The sequence below is a fragment of the Triticum aestivum genome, chromosome 2D, assembly GCF_018294505.1.
Source record: "Triticum aestivum cultivar Chinese Spring chromosome 2D, IWGSC CS RefSeq v2.1, whole genome shotgun sequence".
Classification (NCBI taxonomy): domain Eukaryota; kingdom Viridiplantae; phylum Streptophyta; class Magnoliopsida; order Poales; family Poaceae; genus Triticum; species Triticum aestivum.
In genome coordinates, this window is record NC_057799.1 from 455867896 (window position 1) to 455890484 (window position 22589).

Genomic DNA, 22589 nt, shown 5'->3' on the forward strand with positions numbered 1-22589 from the left:
CCATCGGAGTGGAACTTTTGGCGAAAAATCCATTTGCCAGAAACAATATTTGTATTGGGAGGACGAGGAACAAGTTGCCAGGTGTTGTTTTGAAGTAAAGCATTATATTCTTCTTGCATGGCAGCGGCCCAATTGGGATCATGTAGAGCAGTTTTGTAATTCTTTGGAAGAGAAGTGAGAGATACGGAGGTATGAAGGTTTAGGCGGTCTTGGGGTTGATGAAATCCTGATTTGGCCCTAGTACGCATGCGATGATCATTAATCGGGGCTGTTGTAGGAATAGCACGAGGGGGTAAGGTGGGTACTGGTGAGTCCGGCGCAGCGGAAGAGTCGGACGAAGGAGTAGGGCTGGGTGGTGGAGTGGGAGCAGGGCTGGGTGGTGGAGTGGGAGCAGGGGCCGGGGGTGTTGGGGAGGAAGCAGGGGTCGGGGGAGTTGGAGACGTCTCGGGTGGGGTGAGTGTATGGTTGAGATTGGCTATGGTGGGTGTTAATGATGGTGGTGATAAGTTGTGTTCGGCAGGTAGGGCAGTATATAGTTGGAAAGGACGGGGAGAGGGGGTGTTTGCGCAGCTAGGGGTGTTGGATGGTGTAGTAGTGCGTTGTGAGAAAGGAAAAATGTGCTCAGCAAACGTGTCATGATGAGAGTGTTGGGGAACGTAGTAATTTTAAAAAAATTCCTACGCACACGCAAGATCATGGTGATGCATAGCAACAAGAGGGGAGAGTGTTGTCCACGTACCCTCGTAGACCGAAAGCGGAAGCGTTATCACAACGCGGTTGATGTAGTCGTACGTCTTCACGATCCGACCGATCAAGTACCGAACGCACGGCACCTCCGAGTTCTACACACGTTCAGCTTGATGACGTCCCTCGAACTCCGATCCAGCCGAGTGTTGAGGGAGAGTTTCGTCAGCACGACGGCGTGGTGACGATGATGATGTTCCACCGACGCAGGGCTTCGCCTAAGCTCCGCAACGGTATTATCGAGGTGTAATTTGGTGGAGGGGGGCACCGCACACGGCTAAGAGATCTCAAGGATCAATTGTTGTGTCTCTGGGGTGCCCCCTGCCCCCGTATATAAAGGAGCTAGGGGGAGGCAGCAAGCCAAGGGGAGAGGCGCGCCATAGGGGGGAGTCCTACTCCCACCGGGAGTAGGACTCCTTTCCTTGTGGGAGTAGGAGAAGGGAAGGGGGAAGGAGAAAGAAGGAAGGGTGCGCCCCCCTTCCCTAGTCCAATTCGGACCAGACCATGGGGAGGGGTGCGGCCACCTTTTGAGGCCTTTTTCTTCTTTCCCGTATGGCCCATTAAGGCCCAATACGAATTCCCGTAACTCTCCGGTACTCCGAAAAATACCCGAATCACTCGGAACCTTTCCGAAGTCCGAATATAGTCGTCCAATATATCGATTTTTACGTCTCGACCATTTCGAGACTCCTCGTCATATCCCCGATCTCATCCGGGACTCCGAACTCCTTCGGTACATCAAAACTCAATAAAACTGTCATCGTAACGTTAAGCGTGCGGACCCTACGGGTTCGAGAACTATGTAGACATGACCGAGATACGTCTCCGGTCAATAACCAATAGCGGGACCTGGATGCCCATATTGGCTCCCACATATTCTACGAAGATCTTTATCGGTCAGACCGCATAACAACATACGTTGTTCCCTTTGTCACCGGTATGTTACTTGCCCGAGATTTGATCGTCGGTATCTCGATACCTAGTTCAATCTCGTTACCGGCAAGTCTCTTTACTCGTTCCGTAACACATCATCCCGCAACTAACTCATTAGTCACAATGCTTGCAAGGCTTATAGTGATGTGCATTACCGAGTGGGCCCAGAGATACCTCTCCGACAATTGGAGTGACAAATCCTAATCTCGAAATACGCCAACCCAACAAGTACCTTTGGAGACACCTGTAGAGCACCTTTATAATCACCCATTTACGTTGTGACGTTTGGTAGCACACAAAGTGTTCCTCCGGTAAACGGGAGTTGCATAATCTCATAGTCATAGGAACATGTATAAGTCATGAAGAAAGCAATAGCAACATACTAAACGATCGAGTGCTAAGCTAACGGAATGGGTCAAGTCAATCACGTCATTCTCCTAATGAGGTGATCTCGTTAATCAAATGACAACTTATGTCTATGGCTAGGAAACATAACCATCTTTGATTAACGAGCTAGTCAAGTAGAGGCATACTAGTGACACTCTGTTTGTCTATATATTCACACATGTATTATGTTTCCGGTTAATACAATTCTAGCATGAATAATAAACATTTATCATGATATAAGGAAATATATAATACTTTATTATTGCCTCTAGGGCATATTTCCTTCAGTCTCCCACTTGCACTAGAGTCAATAATCTAGTTCACATCGCCATGTGATTTAACATCAATAATTCACATCACCATGTGATTAACACCCATAGTTCACATCTCTATGTGACCAACACTCAAAGGGTTTACTAGAGTCAATAATCTAGTTCACATCGCTATGTGATTAACACCCAAAGAGTACTAAGGTGTGATCATGTTTTGATTGTGAGATAATTTTAGTCAACGGGTCTGTCACATTCAGATCCGTAAGTATTTTGCAAATTTCTATGTCTACAATGCTCTGCACGGAGCTACTCTAGCTAATTGCTCCCACTTTCAATATGTATCTAGACCGAGACTTAGAGTCATCTAGATTTAGTGTCAAAACTTGCATCGACGTAACCCTTTACGACGAACCTTTTGTCACTTCCATAATCGAGAAACATTTCCTTATTCCACTAAGGATAATTTTGACCGCTGTCCAGTGATCTACTCCTAGATCACTATTGTACTCCCTTGCCAAAATCAGTGTAGGGTATACAATAGATCTGGTACACAGCATGGCATACTTTATAGAACCTATGGCCAAGGCATAGGGAATGACTTTCATTCTCTTTCTATCTTTCTGCCGTGGTCGGGCTTTGAGTCTTACTCAATTTCACACCTTGTAACACAGGCAAGAACTCTTTCTTTGACTGTTCTATTTTGAACTACTTCAAAATCTTGTTAAGGTATGTACTCATTGAAAAACTTATCAAGCGTCTTCATCTATCTCTATAGATCTTGATGCTCAATATGTAAGCAGCTTCACCGAGGTCTTTCTTTGAAAAAACTCCTTTCAAACACTCCTTTATGCTTTGCAGAATAATTCTACATTATTTCCGATCAACAATATGTCATTCACATATACTTATCAGAAATGCTGTAGTGCTCCCACTCACTTTCTTGTAAATACAGGCTTCACCGTAAGTCTGTATAAAACTATATCCTTTGATCAACTTATCAAAGCGTATATTCCAACTCCGAGATGCTTGCACCAGTCCATAGATGGATCGCTGGAGCTTGCATATTTTGTTAGCACCTTTAGGATTGACAAAACCTTCTGGTTGCATCATATACAACTCTTCTTTAATAAATCCATTAAGGAATGCAGTTTTGTTTATCCATTTGCCATATTTCATAAAATGCGGCAATTGCTAACATGATTCAGACAGACTTAAGCATAGATACGAGTGAGAAACTCTCATCGTAGTCAACACCTTGAACTTGTCGAAAAACCTTTTTGCGACAATTCTAGCTTTGTAGATAGTAACACTACTATCAGCGTCCGTCTTCCTCTTGACGATCCATTTATTCTCAATTGCTTGCCGATCATCGGGCAAGTCAACCAAAGTCCACACTTTGTTCTCATACATGGATCTCATCTCAGATTTCATGGCCTCAAGCCATTTTGCGGAATCTGGGCTCACCATCGCTTCTTCATAGTTCGTAGGTTCGTCATGGTCTAGTAACATAACCTCCAGAACAGGATTACCGTACCACTCTGGTGCGGATCTTACTCTGGTTGATCTACGAGGTTCAGTAATAACTTGATCTGAAGTTTCATGATCATCATCATTAACTTCCTCACTAATTGGTGTAGGTGTCTCAGAAACTGGTTTCTGTGATGAACTACTTTCCAATAAGGGAGCAGGTACAGTTACCTCATCAAGTTCTACTTTCCTCCCACTCACTTCTTTCGAGAGAAACTCCTTCTCTAGAAAGGATCCATTCTTAGCAACGAATGTCTTGCCTTCGGATCTGTGATAGAAGGTGTACCCAACTGTCTCCTTTGGGTATCCTATGAAGACACATTTCTCCGATTTGGGTTTGAGCTTATCAGGATGAAACTTTTTCACATAAGCATCGCAACCCCAAACTTTAAGAAACGACAACTTTGGTTTCTTGCCAAACCACAGTTCATAAGATGTCGTCTCAACGGATTTAGATGGTACCCTATTTAACGTGAATGCAGCTGTCTCTAATGCATAACCCCAAAAAACGATAGTGGTAGATCGGTAAGAGACATCATATATCGCACCATATCTAATAAAGTACGGTTACGATGTTCGGACACACCATTACACTGTGGTGTTCCAGGTGGCGTGAGTAGTGAAACTATTTCACATTGTTTTAACTGAAGGCCAAACTCGTAACCCAAATATTTTACCTCTGCGATCATATCGTAGAAACTTTTATTTTCTTGTTACGATGATTCTCCACTTCACTCTGAAATTCTTTGAACTTTTCAAATGTTTCAGACTTTGTGTTTCATCAAGTAGATATACCCATATCTGCTCAAATCATTTGTGAAAGTCAGAAAATAATGATACCTGCTACGAGCCTCAATATTCATCGGACCACATACATCTGTATGTATGATTCCCAACAAATCTGTTGCTCTCTCCATATTTCCGGAGAACGACGTTTCAGTCATCTTGCCCATGAGGCACGGTTCGCAAGCATCAAGTGATTCATAACCAAGTGATTCCAAAATCCCATCAGTATGGAGTTTCTTCATGCGCTTTACACCAATATGACCTAAACGGCAGTGCCACAAATAAGTTGCACTATCATTATTAACTTTGCATCTTTTGGCTTCAATATTATGATTATGTGTATCACTACGATCGAGATCCAACAAACCATTTTCGTTGGTGTGTATGACCATAGAAGGTTTTTATTCATGTAAATAGAACAACAATTGTTCTCTAACTTAAATGAATAACCGTATTGCAATAAACATGATCAAATCATATTCATGCTCAACGCAAACACCAAATAACACTTATTTAGTTTCAACACTAATCCCGAAAGTATAGGGAGTGTGCGATGATGATCATATCAATCTTGGAACCACTTCCAATACACATCGTCACCTCGCCTTTTACTAGTCTCTGTTTATTCTGCAACTCCCGTTTCGAGTTACTACTCTTTAGCAACTGAACCAGTATCAAATACTGAGGGGTTGCTATAAACACTAGTAAAGTACACATCAATAACATGTATATCCAATATACCTTTGTTCACTTTGCCATCCTTCTTATCCACCAAATAGTTGGGGTAGTTCCGCTTCCAGTGACCAGTCCCTTTGCAGTAGAAGCACTTAGTCTCAGGCTTAGGTACAGACTTGGGCTTTTTCACTTGAGTAGCAACTTGCTTGCCGTTCTTTTTGAAGTTCCCCTTCTTCCCTTTGCCCTTTTCTTGAAACTAGTGGTCTCGTCAACCATCAACATTGAAGTGGTCTCGTCAACCATCAACACTTGATGTTTTTCTTGATTTCTACCTTCGTCGATTTCAGCATCACGAAGAGCTCGGGAATTACTTTCGTCATCCCTTGCATACTATAGTTCATCACGAAGTTCTACTAACTTGGTGATGGTGACTAGAGAATTCTGTCAATCACTATTTTATCTGGAAGATAAACTCCCACTTGATTCAAGCGATTGTAGTACCCAGACAATCTGAGCACATGCTCACTAGTTGAGCGATTCTCCTCCATCTTTTAGCTATAGAACTTGTTGGAGACTTCATATCTCTCAACTCGGGTATTTGCTTGAAATATTAACTTCAACTCCTGGAACATCTCATATGGTCCATGACGTTCAAAACGTCTTTGAAGTCCCGATTCTAAGCCGTTAAGCATGGTGCACTAAACTATCAAGTAGTCATCATATTGAGCTAGCCAAACGTTCATAACGTCTGCATCTGCTCCTGCAATAGGTCTGTCACCTAGCGGTGCATCAAGGACATAATTTTTCTGTGCAGCAATGAGGATAATCCTCAGATCACGGATCCAATCCGCATCTTTGCTACTAACATCTTTCAACATAATTTTTCTCTAGGAACATATCAAAAATAAACACAGGGAAGCAACAACGCGAGCTATTGATCTACAACATAATTTGCAAAATACTATCAGGACTAAGTTCATGATAAATTTAAGTTCAATTAATCATATTACTTAAGAACTCCCACTTAGATAGACATCCCTCTAATCCTCTAAGTGATCACGTGATCCATATCAACTAAACCATGTCCGATCATCACGTGAGATGGAGTAGTTTCAATGGTGAACATCACTATGTTGATCATATCTACTATATGATTCACGCTCGACCTTTCGGTCTCCGTGTTCCGAGGCCATATCTGTTATATGCTAGGCTCGTCAAGTTTAACCTGAGTATTCCGCGTGTGCAACTGTTTTGCACCCGTTGTATTTGAACGTAGAGCCTATCACACCCGATCATCACGTGGTGTCTCAGCACGAAGAACTTTCGCAACGGTGCATACTCAGGGAGAACACTTATACTTTGATAATTTAGTGAAGGATCATCTTATAATGCTACCGTCAAACAAAGCAAGATAAGATGCATAAAGGATTAACATCACATGCAATCAATATAAGTGATATGATATGGCCATCATCATCTTGTGCTTGTGATCTCCATCTCCGAAGCACCGTGCTTGTGATCTCCATCTCCGAAGCACCGTCATGATCACCATCGTCACCGGCGCGACACCTTGATCTCCATCGTAGCATCGTTGTCGTCTCGCCAACTTATTGCTTTTACGACTATCGCTACCGCTTAGTGATAAAGTAAAACTATTACATGGCGATTGCATCTCATACAATAAAGCGACAACCATATGGCTCCTGCCAGTTGCCGATAACTCGGTTACAAAACATGATCATCTCATACAACACATTATATCACATCATGTCTTGACCATATCACATCACAACATGCCCTGCAAAAACAAGTTAGACGTCCTCTACTTTGTTGTTGCATATTTTACGTGGCTGCTACGGGCTTAGCAAGAACCGTTCTTACCTACGCATCAAAACCACAACGATAGTTTGTCAAGTTGGTGCTGTTTTAACCTTCGCAAGGACCGGGCGTAGCCACACTCGGTTCAACTAAAGTGAGAGAGACAGACACCCGCCGGTCACCTTTAAGCAACGAGTGCTCGCAACGGTGAAACCAGTCTCGCGTAAGCGTACGCGTAATGTCGGTCCGGGCCGCTTCATCTCACAATACCGCTGAACCAAAGTATGACATGCTGGTAAGCAGTATGACTTATATCGCCCACAACTCACTTGTGTTCTACTCGTGCATAGCATCAACGCATAAAACCAGGCTCGGATGCCACTGTTGGGGAACGTAGTAATTTCAAAAATTTCCTACGCACACGCAAGATCATGGTGATGCATAGCAACGAGAGGGGAGAGTGTTGTCCACGTACCCTCGTAGACCGACAGCGGAAGCGTTATCACAACGCGGTTGATGTAGTCGTACGTCTTCACGATCCGACCGATCAAGTACCGAACGCACGGCACCTCCGAGTTCTACACACGTTCAGCTCGATGACGTCCCTCGAACTCCGATCCAGCCGAGTGTTGAGGGAGAGTTTCGTCAGCACGACGGCGTGGTGACGATGATGATGTTCCACCGACGCAGGGCTTCGCCTAAGCTCCGCAACGGTATTATCGAGGTGTAATTTGGTGGAGGGGGGCACCGCACACGGCTAAGAGATCTCAAGGATCAATTGTTGTGTCTCTGGGGTGCCCCCTGCCCCCGTATATAAAGGAGCAAGGGGGAGGCAGCAAGCCAAGGGGAGAGGCGCGCCATAGGGGGGAGTCCTACTCCCACCGGGAGTAGGACTCCTCCTTTCCTTGTGGGAGTAGGAGAAGGGAAGGGGGAAGGAGAAAGAAGGAAGGGTGCGCCCCCCTTCCCTAGTCCAATTCGGACCAGACCATGGGGAGGGGTGCGGCCACCTTTTGAGGCCTTTTTCTCCTTTCCCGTATGGCCCATTAAGGCCCAATACGAATTCCCGTAACTCTCCGGTACTCCGAAAAATACCCGAATCACTCGGAACCTTTCCGAAGTCCGAATATAGTCGTCCAATATATTGATTTTTACATCTCGACCATTTCGAGACTCCTCGTCATATCCCCGATCTCATCCGGGACTCCGAACTCCTTCGGTACATCAAAACTCAATAAAACTGTCATCGTAACGTTAAGCGTGCGGACCCTACGGGTTCGAGAACTATGTAGACATGACCGAGACACGTCTCCGGTCAATAACCAATAGCGGGACCTGGATGCCCATATTGGCTCCCACATATTCTACGAAGATCTTTATCGGTCAGACCGCATAACAACATACGTTGTTCCCTTTGTCACCGGTATGTTACTTGCCCGAGATTTGATCGTCGGTATCTCGATACCTAGTTCAATCTCGTTACCGGCAAGTCTCTTTACTCGTTCCGTAACACATCATCCCGCAACTAACTCATTAGTCACAATGCTTGCAAGGCTTATAGTGATGTGCATTACCGAGTGGGCCCAGAGATACCTCTCCGACAATTGGAGTGACAAATCCTAATCTCGAAATACGCCAACCCAACAAGTACCTTTGGAGACACCTGTAGAGCACCTTTATAATCACCCATTTACGTTGTGACGTTTGGTAGCACACAAAGTGTTCCTCCGGTAAACGGGAGTTGCATAATCTCATAGTCATAGGAACATGTATAAGTCATGAAGAAAGCAATAGCAACATACTAAACGATCGAGTGCTAAGCTAACGGAATGGGTCAAGTCAATCACGTCATTCTCCTAATGAGGTGATCTCGTTAATCAAATGACAACTTATGTCTATGGCTAGGAAACATAACCATCTTTGATTAACGAGCTAGTCAAGTAGAGGCATACTAGTGACACTCTGTTTGTCTATATATTCACACATGTATTATGTTTCCGGTTAATACAATTCTAGCATGAATAATAAACATTTATCATGATATAAGGAAATATATAATACTTTATTATTGTCTCTAGGGCATATTTCCTTCAGAGAGACATGAACGTGTCCGGTGTGAAGGTCGAGACAGCGATAGCCTTTGTGCTCGTCAGAGAAGCCGAGAAAAGCACATGGGATAGAGCGTGGTGACAATTTATTTGCAGAAGTGGCGTAGGCATTGGAAAAACAGAGACAGCCGAAAACACGAACTGCGGAGTAGTTGGGGTGGGAAAGAAAGAGGGAATAATAGGGAGTAGTGTTGGGTTTAGTTTTAGAAGGTCGAATATTTAGAAGGAAGGTGGCCATGTGTAGGGCTTCAGCCCAAAACTTGGGAGGCATAGATGATTGAATGAGGAGAGTGCGAACTATATCATTGAGGGTGCGAAGAGAGCGTTCTGCTTTACCATTTTGAGGGGAGGTGTAGGGACATGAGAACCTAAGCAGGATGCCATGTTGTAAGAAGAAAGTACGATTTTTAATGTTATCAAACTCGCGACCATTGTCACATTGGATAAAGCGAATTGGGAGGAAGAAGTGAACAGACACATAGCGTTGAAAATTAAGGAAAAGAGAATGGACCTCGGATTTGTTGCGTAGAGGAAAAGTCCAGACAAAGTGGGTGAAATCATCTAGGATAACAAGGTAGTATTTAAAACCCGAAATACTTGCAATGGGAGAGGTCCATAAATCACAATGTATTAATTCAAAGGGATAAGTGCTACAAGAACTAGAGGAAGTAAAGGGAAGACGCACATGTTTGCCTAATTGACAAGACTCGCAAAACACAGAATTATGAGAGTCCCTATGACATGGTATGGTAAATTCACTAAGCATAGAAGCTAAGACGGTGGGGTTGGGATGGCCCAAGCGACGATGCCAGAGATCGACGGAGGCCAGCATGGATGTTGGAGGGGTGGCGGCAGGAACTCCATTAAGAGAATAAAGATCACCGGAGCTATTGAAGTGAGCGATCTCGTCCTTGGTCAGGTAATCCTTCACGGATAAACCAAAAGGGTCAAATTCAGCCGAAACTAGATTGTCGCAAGTAAATTGGCGAACAGAGATAAGATTTTTAATGAGGGCGGGTGCAACTAGAACATCGCGAAGTAAAAGAGGTTTGGTGGAAGAGGGAAGTTGAGCCTGACCAATACAATATATAGGAATAGATGATCCATCTCCAAGGATAATGGAAGGGAAAGGAGATTTAGTGCAAGAAGATAACCAATTACTAGATGCAGACATATGACTAGAGGCCCCTGAATCAAAGATCCAATCCGTACCTGAGTTTCCTTGTGCAGCAAAGTTATTCATGGCCTAGAGAAAGGCAGCTTGATCCCAGCTCGGCGTCGCAGCTGAGGGTGGCGTCGGAAGCGGTGCCGGCGGATACGATGGTGAAGGCAGTAGGGCCGGCTGGGGAGTGTAGTAGGCATTGGCCGGCTGTGGTGGGGGTGGCGTCGGGAGCAGGACCGGCTGAGGTGTGTAGTAGGCGCCGCCGTCGGTGCTGTAATGACCATAAGGAGCATACGTCGGGGCGGCGTGATAGGCATTGGCCAGCTGTCGGGGGTTGAGAACCCCGGGAGCACCAGTAGGCGGCCGAAGGCCGGGTTGCCAGGCACCTGAGTATGCCGGCGGAGCACCGAGGGTGGACGGAGCGGACCAGGGCATGGGCCATGCTTGAACAAGCCCCGTCCAAGGATCATGAGGAGGCCGCCATGCAACCGCAGATGAAGCACTGGTGGGTGGTGCAGGACTCGGTGCTGGGGATGTCGTAGGCGGAACCGAACGAGTCGACGGCGGCCTGTAGATAGGGTTTTTGCCGCGGTAGTTCGGACTAGGACGCCAGCCTGGGGGCGGTTCAACAGATGACGATGCGGACGGCTTGGCGGCAGGAGCCGGCCTGGAAGGCGGCGCTGGTGTAGACGACAGAGGAGGACGAGCCGCAGCATGAAAGACCTTGGGACGAGAGTCCTTGCGAGCTTGTGTTTCCGCCGCGAGTTGTAGCAAGGAACGAACTTCAGCGAAGGTAGGAGGGGGGCGTATCATCGGTATGAACGAGGCTTGCTTGTCAAAGTCTTCGCTGAGGCCGACGACGACGATATTGATTAGCTGTGAGTCGCTAACTGTATCGCCGAGTTCGCGGAGCTCATCACCAATGGTCTTAACGCGCTGGCAGAACAGGTTCACCGGGGCGTCTCCTTGCACCATATTGCGAAGCTCGGTGTGGAGAGCGTTTTTCCGAGCGTCGGTGTTGCTTTGGAAGAGCTGACGGAGGGAGTGCCAGATGTTGGCAGCGGTGGCGCCGTCGTGATCAAGCATGTTGAAGATCTCGGTGGTGATGCGGGTGTAGAACCACTGGACGATCGCGAGATCATCTTTCAATCATTGCGGATCGTCGGGGCGGGGAAGACAGTTGGCGGCGATATGCGAGCGCAGGTTGCAGCGGCCGAGGTGGAGATCGAAGAGATGTCTCCAATGGTAGTAGTTGTGGGCGGCGAGATCAAGAACTATGGGGATGTAGGGGCTGACGTTGGAGATTGTGTCAACAAGAGATATTGGTGCGGCGAGGATCGGTGCAGGGTAGTTTTGTGGAGCTATGGTGAGGGCCGAGAGAGAAGCGGCCGCGGCGTTGGCAGCCTTGGCGATGAGTGCGGCCCGGCGCTCGAAGTAGCCGGGCGGCGGCGGCGGCGGTGGCGTTGGCGGAGCCATACCCTAAACCCTGGGACCGGTATCTGATACCATGAAAGCTGAATAAAACTGTTGCTTATTGATGATTTGGTGCGGCATACAAGAGTATATAAGAGGGTACAAACCGACTTGGGGTAGGGGTACAAAACTGACTTGAACTAGAAGTCGTATACCATAATGACTACTCTAACACTTCACAATGCCTGCCCCTCTTTGTTGTATTGGATATTCTTTTTGTTATCATGTGCCTGCAAGAGGTATGATCTTGGTGAGGCAAGAAATTGAACTTCCCAAGAAAAAAGTTGAAAGATAATAATGCATGAAAATATCACTCAATCATGCAAATGAAGCTGATATCATACACCATCAATTAATCAAGAACACACTTCCTTGCAACAACACAACTGTTCTTCGAGTCACAATTTCTACTGTAGGTTGCTAGCTTAACGAAGCCTATCGGACATTTCTTTATTTCAATTCTATAGTCAACTAAATTTCGGAAGTCCATTGAACATTCAAAGGTTACTCGGCATTAAACGTAACTAACTCAAATTCATCTTCAAACTAACACATAATACTAGCTCACATCATTAAATGAGTTTCTTATTCTACCTTTTGTAGTCCATCGTGGCTAAGTAACAATTAGTAGTACTGACTATAATAATCAACCTTTGCATTAAATGAGTTACTCGGTTGTATCAGTGGCAGTGTTTTAGAAGAATTTCAGAAGGCATGAATGGTTGTCAAGAGTCTTGCAAAAGGTAACAACTTGCAAGCTTCAGTAAACTTCTCGAAAGCAGTAACATAAAAAACCTGCAAACTGTTCCATCAAATTTTAAGCATAGCCAACCAGAGCTGACACTATACATGGATGATGATCCACTTTCAAAGTAGAACAACCTCAAGAAGTTGGCTATAGCCAAACAGCAGCGAGAAGAACAACCTAAACCCTAGTACTCCAATAAGAAGCCCACGTACGCGGAGATGGTTCTGGACCGCCGCGCCAACCTCAAGGAACCCCAGGATGTGGCGCCGGTTGTCGTCAACGCCGGTGGCCAGCAAGGAGGCGACAACATGGTCCAGGTGGTCGTGAACGCCGGAGTGGACAACGTGGTGCCAGTCCACGCCGGAGAGGGAGCAGCGATCGTCAACCACGACGGCGACGAGGCCGAGCCAGTCATGGCCGACGCGAGGGCCTGCACATGGTGGTGCACCATTCTGTCACTGTCAGTTTGCTTCGACTGCGTGGTCGAACTCGCGCGGTAGTACCAGGAACTAGTAAGAGGACTTAGTTTCAGGCCGGAGTATCTATCATGTTTTCATTTGATTGCCCTTTGGATACTTTCGTTGGCATTACAGTTACGGCGGAGCAACTTATGTAACCTGTGAAGTTGGTTCAATCACTATTTCTGTGACTCTGGATCGCCAAAACATCTGATATGCTGCGCTTGACCTGACGGCCTCCTATGGTGCTGGCCACGGCCGTCAGGCCAAAAAAGCGTGTGGCATATATGATCCTCGCCTCCTTCATCGCCTTCGTGGCACGCCCCGCCGGACGCTACATCGCGTACAAGCGCACCCTGGCGGGTGATCTCCTCCCGGAGATGGCCCTGCCTCCGTGACTGTGGGCTGCAGCCCACCATCTTGCCGGCGACGCATCGGGCCACGAACAGCTCCAGTGCGCACCATTTCTCCTCGTGGACGCCCGGCTCCAAGAAGTCTGTGCGGTAGCCGGCGAGCGCCATATACACGGGGCGAAAGAGCGCAATGAAGAAGGGATCGAGCAGCTCCGTCATGGTGGCACCGATCGGCGCCGCTGCCGCCGGGGAACCGCTCCGTCCATTCCGACCGTCGAAGGCGTTGGTGTCGCCGGATCACCACCGGTAGAACCCGCAGAGGAGCATGTCTGTCTGCGGCGGATACAACTAGCACGCCACCGCCGCTGATCTACGGCGGTGGTCAGTGGTCACTCACGACCGCGAATGTGATTGAAAATTCTAGTTGGATTTGTTCTGCCGTTTGATCTTAATTACCGAGTAGTAGGGCGCCGGCGAGATTGTTCGGCACCGGCGGGAGGCAGGGAGTACATGGCCGCCTGGAAGAGCTGGGTGGCACCGGTGCCAACCACGAGGTCGTAGCCATCATCGACCGCGGCGTTGCCGACGAGGCGATGGACGCGGCGGACCTCGCGCTTGAACTCCCGGTGGAGGAACCAGCAGAGGCTCTGAACACCACCGCCGCCCGCTCCCCGAGTGACCTCCCTCCAGAACGCCTCGTACATGGTCGGGTCGCCGCTGCACGCAGAACCAAAGCCGGCAGTAAGGTGAAGCACGTTGTTAGATTGAAAATACCTTACGTAATCACGCACTGCTATAAAACACAGAACGCGAACACGCACAGCTCGAGGTTAATGACGGCGTCCTGCGCGATGGCCGGCTCCGGCGGCGCCGCCGACGTACCGCCGTCCATTCGGACCCTCGCAGCAGACACCGTGGCCGGTGGTTTTATGTCCGGCGGGGCATGCGACAGCGACTGTCGGCACGAACATGCATGTCATGCGTGCGAGCAGAGCACGCACACACGCGGACGGCGGGATGAGAAGAGGTGGATGCCCGGCGGGTGACCTCATCTGATCATCTCGACTGCCTCGACGAAGGAACCCTCCGAGCTGGAGGCACGACCGCGTGGCATTCCTGATCTCGGTGTCTATGGCATGGGTGAGCGCGGAATTGATGCTGGCCTTGCCCACCATGGCGTTCGCCGCCGTCAGCAGCAGCATGGTCCTGCGCGACAGATCACCTTCCCGCTCCTCGGCGACGAGGTACAGTCCCAAGGAGAGAGGGGGATTCGTGGAATTGATGATTTATTACTTGAGGCTCGTGGGCATATCCAGAAAGAAGAAACGAAGCACCTCTGGGCACTCCTCAGCAATTAGCAAATTCTGACCATTGAATCAAACTACTTGATGCGTTCTCACACGTTGGATCGAGCCACCGGATTGACTAGGCCGTCGGATCGAGTCCCCGCCCGTGTAGCAATGAGTTATCCCGTCTGGCTCGCGGTGTCGCTCACTTCGTCTATTCGATCGGTGCTACTGACTTGTGGCGCCCCTCGCGTTTGTCAGCGACCGTGTCTGCGTGGGCGGCCAGTGTGTAATATTGTTTCCAGGCCGTGCCCCTTCTCTCTGCGTCTCCTCTTCTCTCGCCGCCGCCATCCCTTGCCTGTGCCCTCGCCCCCTGCCGCGACATCACCTCCCCTGTCGCTGCCGCATCTCCTCCAATGCCCCCTTCCCGTCGGCTCCGCCTCATCGCCCCGTCACCCATCCTTCTCCTCCGTCGTTAGGAAGATGGATAGGAACCCTAGATGCTCCCCCCCCCCCCGCCCCCGACGCCTCCACCGACTGCCGCAGATCCAGTACGAGGCAGGGAAGGACGTCGTCGCCCCGTCACTTATGGCGGTGCCCGGGTCGGTCTTGGGCTATGCAGCGGGGTCGCCATGGAGGAAGGCTCGCTATCCTGAGAAGTAGGAGCAAGGAGGTCGTGCAGCGGCAAATGGGGGAGAGGTCGGCCGTGGAGGGAGGCTCGTCGGCCGGAGCAGCAGGAGCAACGAGGTCGAGGTGGTTTAGGTTTGCCTCTTATCTTCTCCCCCTCTCCTCTGCTCCCTTTATTGTTTTCCCATTTGTCTCTCCCTTTCCTTGTTGTTGTTTTTTGTCTCATTGGTTTCTCTGACTGATGACTTTGATGCAGAGCTCAGGTTCTAGGACAAGGCCAACCTCATGTAGTCGATTAAGGTGAGGTTTCCCATGGATTCTATATGTTTACTAGGATTTTTGAGTGACAGTGCTTGTAAAGGAGGTTTTAGAAACAAAATCACGCTTGGACTATGTACCTGGGCACATATTCCAGAGTCTATTTGATTGGCTCACTACGCCAGCTGGTAAATTGGTCCTTTGTATTCATTATAGTTTGTCTGCAAATGACGATGAGTAGGAAACTCTGAGCTTTGTTGGAAATTAGCATACGTCTGTATATTTACATGGAAAAAATGTGATATTTTGTTTGGGCATTGTTCTGATTTAGTCACCAGAATAGTGGGTAGCAAGAACTGAACATGCCGGTGCATGGCGGAGTTGTGCTAATTCAGTGTCGTGGTTATGCAGCGTGCTCGAGAGTCTGGAGCCCAAGGTCAGGAAGCGCGTTGAGGCGCTCCGAGATATCCAGATATGACATGGTTTTGCTCCGTTTGTAATTGGTATCATTGTAAAGATTTTGTTTTGGCATGAATTTGTGGCAACGCGGATCATTAATTGTCCCAAAGGGGGGTTTCTATGATTCTCCGTTGCAGCTTTAGGAGAATGCAGATGCAACAGACGATGTGCCACCATTGAGAAGAGGTTCCCCTGTCCTCGATGCCACGGCGAATATGCCATCACCTACATGTGCACGCAGGCCGCCATTGGTGCGTGGATGGTCTACAAGTCCATATCCAAGTCGAAGTTGTGGATGCTCATGGACATGGGGGGCATGTGCTGGGAGGCAGAGATGGGGCACATGCCGCGACACCCCAAACATATTCAGCATGAGCACCTATGGGGACGATGATGCCATGCACCTCGTCATGGAGCTATGTGAGGGCGGCGAGCTCTTCAACAAGATCGTCACGCTGGCAGCCCCAAACCACTCTACTTTCCAGTGGCACCGACGACCACAACAGGATGGATCCAACTGCCAAGACTCAGAAGGCGGTCGACGTCGGCGGCCTGCTCCCAAGTTGCAGGTGAGAACTAAGAAGATGACATGGAGGTGGTTGGTTTAACACCGATTTGTTTACTGACTGTCATTTTTGTTTGAGCAGGTTCGGCATTATGGTCAACCAATGGCTTGCCAGCTTGCTAATTGGAGTCTTCTGATTGTTGGTCACATTTAGGTTAGTAATTCTGATGTGTGCTTTCTTTAGTTTATTGAATCACGTGAAGGCGTTCACTTTTGTTATTCGATAACTGGGTTGTAATTGTTTGCTTCAGTTACTTCTTAAACCTGTTCATAATTATTTGGATAAAAAAGTGAAGGCGTTTGCTTTAGTCACTGATATAGCTAGGCCATCGTTGATCTCTTGCCTTAGTTATTGATATACCTGGGCCATCAATGATCTCTTTGTTTGACTCTGAATTCTGAATCAACGGTAAAGAAAGTTACTGAAAAACAGCATATGTCTTACTCTTCCAGGTATCACAGATGACGATCTTCGTGAAATAGCATATGAAATCCTTGTTGCTGCTGCTGGCGCTTCAGGGTAGGCCTGTGCAATTCGCTGTGTCACAGTGTTTTAATTAGAAGAACATGGTTCCCAATATTATCATATTACTTAACCTATTTCTCCCGCTTATAGGGGGCACATAGTTCCAAAGAAGTAAACACAGATTAATGAGGAAACTTGGTCGTAGCTGAAAGTGCTGAATCGCAAACTCACCGGCAATCAGATTTAGTTGGCTTGCTTGAAATCTTGAGAGCCCAATGTGGGGTGCCTTGTCTTACCTCTGTTCGTGTTTAGTAACTTGAAAGACAAAATTGAAGGAAATATGTCCTAGAGGCAATAATAAAGTTGTTATTTATATTTCCTTATATCATGATAAATGTTTCTTATTCATGCTAGAATTGTATTAACCGGAAATATAATACATGTGTGAATACATAGACAAACATAGTGTCACTAGTATGCCTCTGACTAGCTCGTTGAATCAAAGATGGTTAAGTTTCCTAGCCATAGACATGAGTTGTCATTTGATTAACGGGATAACATCATTAGAGAATGACGTGATTGACTTGACCCATTCCGTTAGCTTAGCACTCGATCGTTTAGTATGTTGCTATTGCTTTCTTCATGACTTATACATGTTCCTATGACTATGAGATTATGCAACTCCCGAATACCGGAGGAATACTTTGTGTGCTACCAAACGTAACAACATAACTCGGTGATTATTAAGGTGCTCTACAGGTGTCTCCGATGGTACTTGTTGAGTTGGCATAGATCGAGATTAGGATTTGTCACTCCGATTGTTGGAGAGGTATCTCTGGGCCCTCTCGGTAATGCACATCACTATAAGCCTTGCGAGCAATGTAACTAATGAGTTAGTTGCGGGATGATGCATTACGAAACGATTAAAGAGACTTGCCGGTAACGAGATTGAGCTAGGTATTGAGATACCGATGATCGAATCTCGGGCAAGTAACATACCGATGACAAAGGGAACAACGTATGTTGTTATGCGGTTTGACCGATAAAGATCTTCGTAGAATATGTAGGAACCAATATGAGCATCCAGGTTCCGCTATTGCTTATTGACCGGAGACATGTCTCGATCATGTCTACATAGTTCTCGAACCCGTAGAGTCCGCACGCTTAAAGTTCTGTGACGACTGGTATTATGAGTTTATGTGTTTTGATGTACCGAAGGTAGTTCAGAGTCCCGGATGAGATCGGGGACATGACGAGGAGTCTCGAAATGGTCGAGACGTAAAGATCGATATATTGGACGACTATATTCGGACATCGGAAAGGTTCTGAGTGATTCGGGTATTTATCGGAGTACCGGAGAGTTAGGGGAATTCGCCGGGGAGTATATTGGGCCTAATGGGCCCTAGTGGGAGAAGAGGAGGGGCGGCCAGGGCAGCCGCGTGCCCCCTCCCCCTCTAGTCCGAATTGGACAAGGAGGGGGGCGGCGCCCCCTTTCCTTCTCTCCTCCTCTCCCTTCCTTCTCCTCTCCTACTTGGAAGGGGGGAGTCCTACTCCCGGTGGGAGTAGGACTCCTCATGGGGCGCGCCATAGGAGGCCGGCCCCCTCCCCCTCCTCCACTCCTTTATATACGGGGAGGGGGCACCCCTTGGAAACACAACAATTGATCATTGATCTCTTAGCCGTGTGCGGTGCCCCCCTCCACCATAATCCACCTCGGTAATATCGTAGCGGTGCTCGGGCGAAGCCCTGCGTCGGTAGCATCATCATCACCGTCACCACGCTGTCATGCTGACGAAGCTCTTCCCCGAAGCTCTACTGGATCGTGAGTTCGCGGGACGTCACCGAACTGAACGTGTGTTGAACGCGGAGGTGCCATACATTCGGTACTGAGGATCGGTCAATCGTGAAGACGTACAACTACATCAACCGCGTTGTTATAACGCTTCCGCTTATGGTCTATGAGGGTACGTAGACGACACTCTCTCGTTGCTATGCATCACCATGATCTTGCGTGTGCGTAGGAAAATTTTGAAATTACTACGTTTCCCAATAGTGGCATCCGAGCCAGGTTTATGCGTAGATATTATATGCACGAGTAGAACACAAGTGAGTTGTGGGCGATACAAGTCATACTGCTTACCAGCATGTCATACTTTGGTTCGGCGGCATTGTTGGATGAAGCGGCTCGGATCGACATTACGCGTACGCTTACGCGAGACTAGTTCTACCGACATGCTTCGCACACAGGTGGCTGGTGGGTGTCAGTTTCTCCAACTTTAGTTGAACCGAGTGTGACTACGCCCAGTCCTTGTTGAAGGTTAAAACAACACTAACTTGACGAAATATCGTTTTGGTTTTGATGCGTAGGTAAGAACGGTTCTTGCTCAGCCCGTAGCAGCCACGTAAAACTTGCAACAACAAAGTAGAAGATGTCTAACTTGTTTTTGCAGGGCATGTTGTGATGTGATATGGCAAGACATGATGCTATATTTTATTGTATGAGATGATCATGTTTTGTAACAGAGTTATCGGCAACTGGCAGGAGCCATATGGTTGTTGCTTTATTGTATGCAATGCAATCGCCCTGTAATTGCTTTATTTTATCACTAAGCGTTAGCGATAGTCGTAGAAGCAATAATTGGCGAGACGACAACGATGCTACGATGGGGATCAAGGTGTCACGCCGGTGACGATGGTGATCATGACGGTGCTTTGAAGATGGAGATCTAAGGCACAAGATGATGATGGCCATATCATATCACTTATATTGATTGCATGTGATGTTTATTCTTTATGCATCTAATTCTACTTTGATTGACGGTAGCATTATAAGATAATCTCTCACTAAAAATTTCAAGGTACAAGTGTTGTCCCTGAGTATGCACCATTGCCAAAGATCGTCGTGCCGAGACACCACGTGATGATCGGGTGTAATAAGCTCAACGTTCTTATACAACGGGTGCAAGCCAGTTTTGCACACGCAGAATACTCGGGTTAAACTTAACGAGCCTAGCATATGAAGATATGGCCTCGGAACACAGGAGACCGAAAGGTCAAGCGTGAATCATATAGAAGATATGATCAACATAGTGATGTTCACCATTGAAAACTACTCCATCTCACGTGATGATCGGACATGGTTTAGTTGATATGGATCACGTGATCACTTAGATGATTAGAGGGATGTCTATCTAAGTGGGAGTTCTTAAGTAATATGATTAATTGAACTTTAATTTATCATGAACTTAGTCCTGGTACTAGTAGCATATCTATGTTGTAGATCAATAGCTCGCGTTTAGCTCCCCTGTTTTATTTTTGATATGTTGCTAGAGAAAACTAAGTTGAAAGATGTTAGTATCAATGATGCGGATTGGATCCGTGATCTGAGGATTATCCTCATTGCTGCACAGAAGAATTATGTCCTTGATGCATCGCTAGGTGACAGACCGGTTGCAGGAGCAAATGCAGACGTTATGAACGTTTGGCAAGCTCGATATGATGACTACTTGATAGTTTAGTGCACCATGCTTTACGGCTTAGAATCGGGGCTTCAAAGACGTTTTTGAAATGCCACGGAGCATATGAGATGTTCCAAGAGTTGAAATTAGTATTTCAGACTCATGCCCATGTCGAAAGGTATGAGACCTTTGACAAGTACTTTGCCTACAAGATGGAGGAGAATAGCTCAGCTAGTGAGCATGTGCTCAGAAAGTCTGAGTACTACAATCACTTGAATCAAGTGGGAGTTAATCTTCCAGAGAAGATAGTGATTGACAGAGTTCTCTAGTCACTATCACCAAGTTACTAGAACTTCATGATGAACTATTATATGCAAGGGATAACGGAAACGATTCCCAAGCTCTTCGTGATGCTGAAATCAACGAAGGTAGAAATCAAGAAAAGCATCAAGTGTTGATGGTTGACAAGACCACTAGTTTCAAGAAAAAAGGGCAAAGGGAAGAAGGGGTACTTCAAGAAGAATGACATATTGTTGATTGGAAATAATGTAGAATTTTCTGGAAAGCATAAAAGAGTATTTGAAAGGAGTTTTTCAAAGAAAGACCTCGGTGAAGCTGCTTACATATTGAGTATCAAGATCTATAGAGATAGATCAAGACACTTGACAAGTTTTTCAATGAGTACATACCTTGACAAGATTTTGAAGTTGTTCAAAATGGAACAGTCAAAGAAAGAATTCTTGCCTGTGTTACAAGGTGTGAAATTGAGTAAGACTCAAAGCCTGACCACGGCAGAAGATAGAAAGAGAATGAAAGTCATTCCCTATGCCTCAGCCATAGGTTCTATAAAGTATGCCATGCTGTGTACCAGATCTATTGTATACCCTACATTGAGTTTGGCAAGGGAGTACAATAGTGATCTAGGAGTAGATCACTGAACAACGGTCAAAATTATCCTTAATGGAATAAGGATATATTTCTCGATTATGGAGGTGACAAAAGGTTCGTCGTAAAGGGTTACGTCGATGCAAATTTTGACACTGATCCAGATGACTAAGTCTCAATCTGGATACATATTGAAAGTGGGAGCAATTAGCTAAAGTAGCTCCGTGCAGAGCATTGTAGACATAGAAATTTGCAAAATACATACGGATCTGAATTTGGCAGACCCGTTGACTAAACTTCTCTCACAAGCAAAACATGATCACACCTTAGTACGCTTTGGGTGTTAATCACATGGCGATGTGAACTAGAGCACTGACTCTAGTAGACCCTTTGAGTGTTGTCCACATGACGATGTGAACTATGGATATTAGTCACATGGTGATGTGAACTATTGGTGTTAAATCACATGACGATGTGAACTAGATTATTGACTCTAGTGCAAGTGGGAGACTGAAGGAAATATGCCCTAGAGGCAATAATAAAGTTGTTATTTATATTTCCTTATATCATGATAAATGTTTATTATTCATGCTAGAATTGTATTAACTGGAAACATAATACATGTGTGAATACATAGACAAACATAGTGTCACTAGTATGCCTCTACTTGACTAGCTCGTTGAATCAAAGATGGTTAAGTTTCCTAGCCATAGACATGAGTTGTCATTTGATTAACGGGATCACATCATTAGAGAATGATGTGATTGACTTGACCCATTCCGTTAGCTTAGCACTTGATCGTTTAGTATGTTGCCATTGTTTTCTTCATGACTTATACATGTTCCTATGACTATGAGATTATGCAACTCCCGAATACCGGAGGAATACTTTGTGTGCTACCAAACGTCACAACATAACTGGGTGATTATAAAGGTGCTCTACAGGTGTCTCCGATGGTACTTGTTGAGTTGGCATAGATCGAGATTAGGATTTGTCACTCCGATTGTCGGAGAGGTATCTCTGGGCCCTCTCGGTAATGCACATCACTATAAGCCTTGCAAGCAATGTAACTAATGAGTTAGTTGCGGGATGATGCATTACGGAACGAGTAAAGAGACTTGCCGGAAACGAGATTGAGCTAGGT

At 46.6% G+C, this 22589-nt stretch overlaps 1 long non-coding RNA gene across 1 annotated transcript; it reads left to right on the plus strand.

The window, feature by feature from the left end:
• The first annotated feature begins 15016 nt into the window (after window positions 1-15016).
• LOC123049566 (uncharacterized) lies at window positions 15017-17447 on the plus strand. Its single transcript, XR_006423610.1, has 5 exons — window positions 15017-15489; window positions 15611-15654; window positions 16024-16640; window positions 16719-16790; window positions 17090-17447. It is a non-coding gene; the product is annotated as an uncharacterized lncRNA (long non-coding RNA).
• The last annotated feature ends 5142 nt before the right edge of the window (window positions 17448-22589 follow it).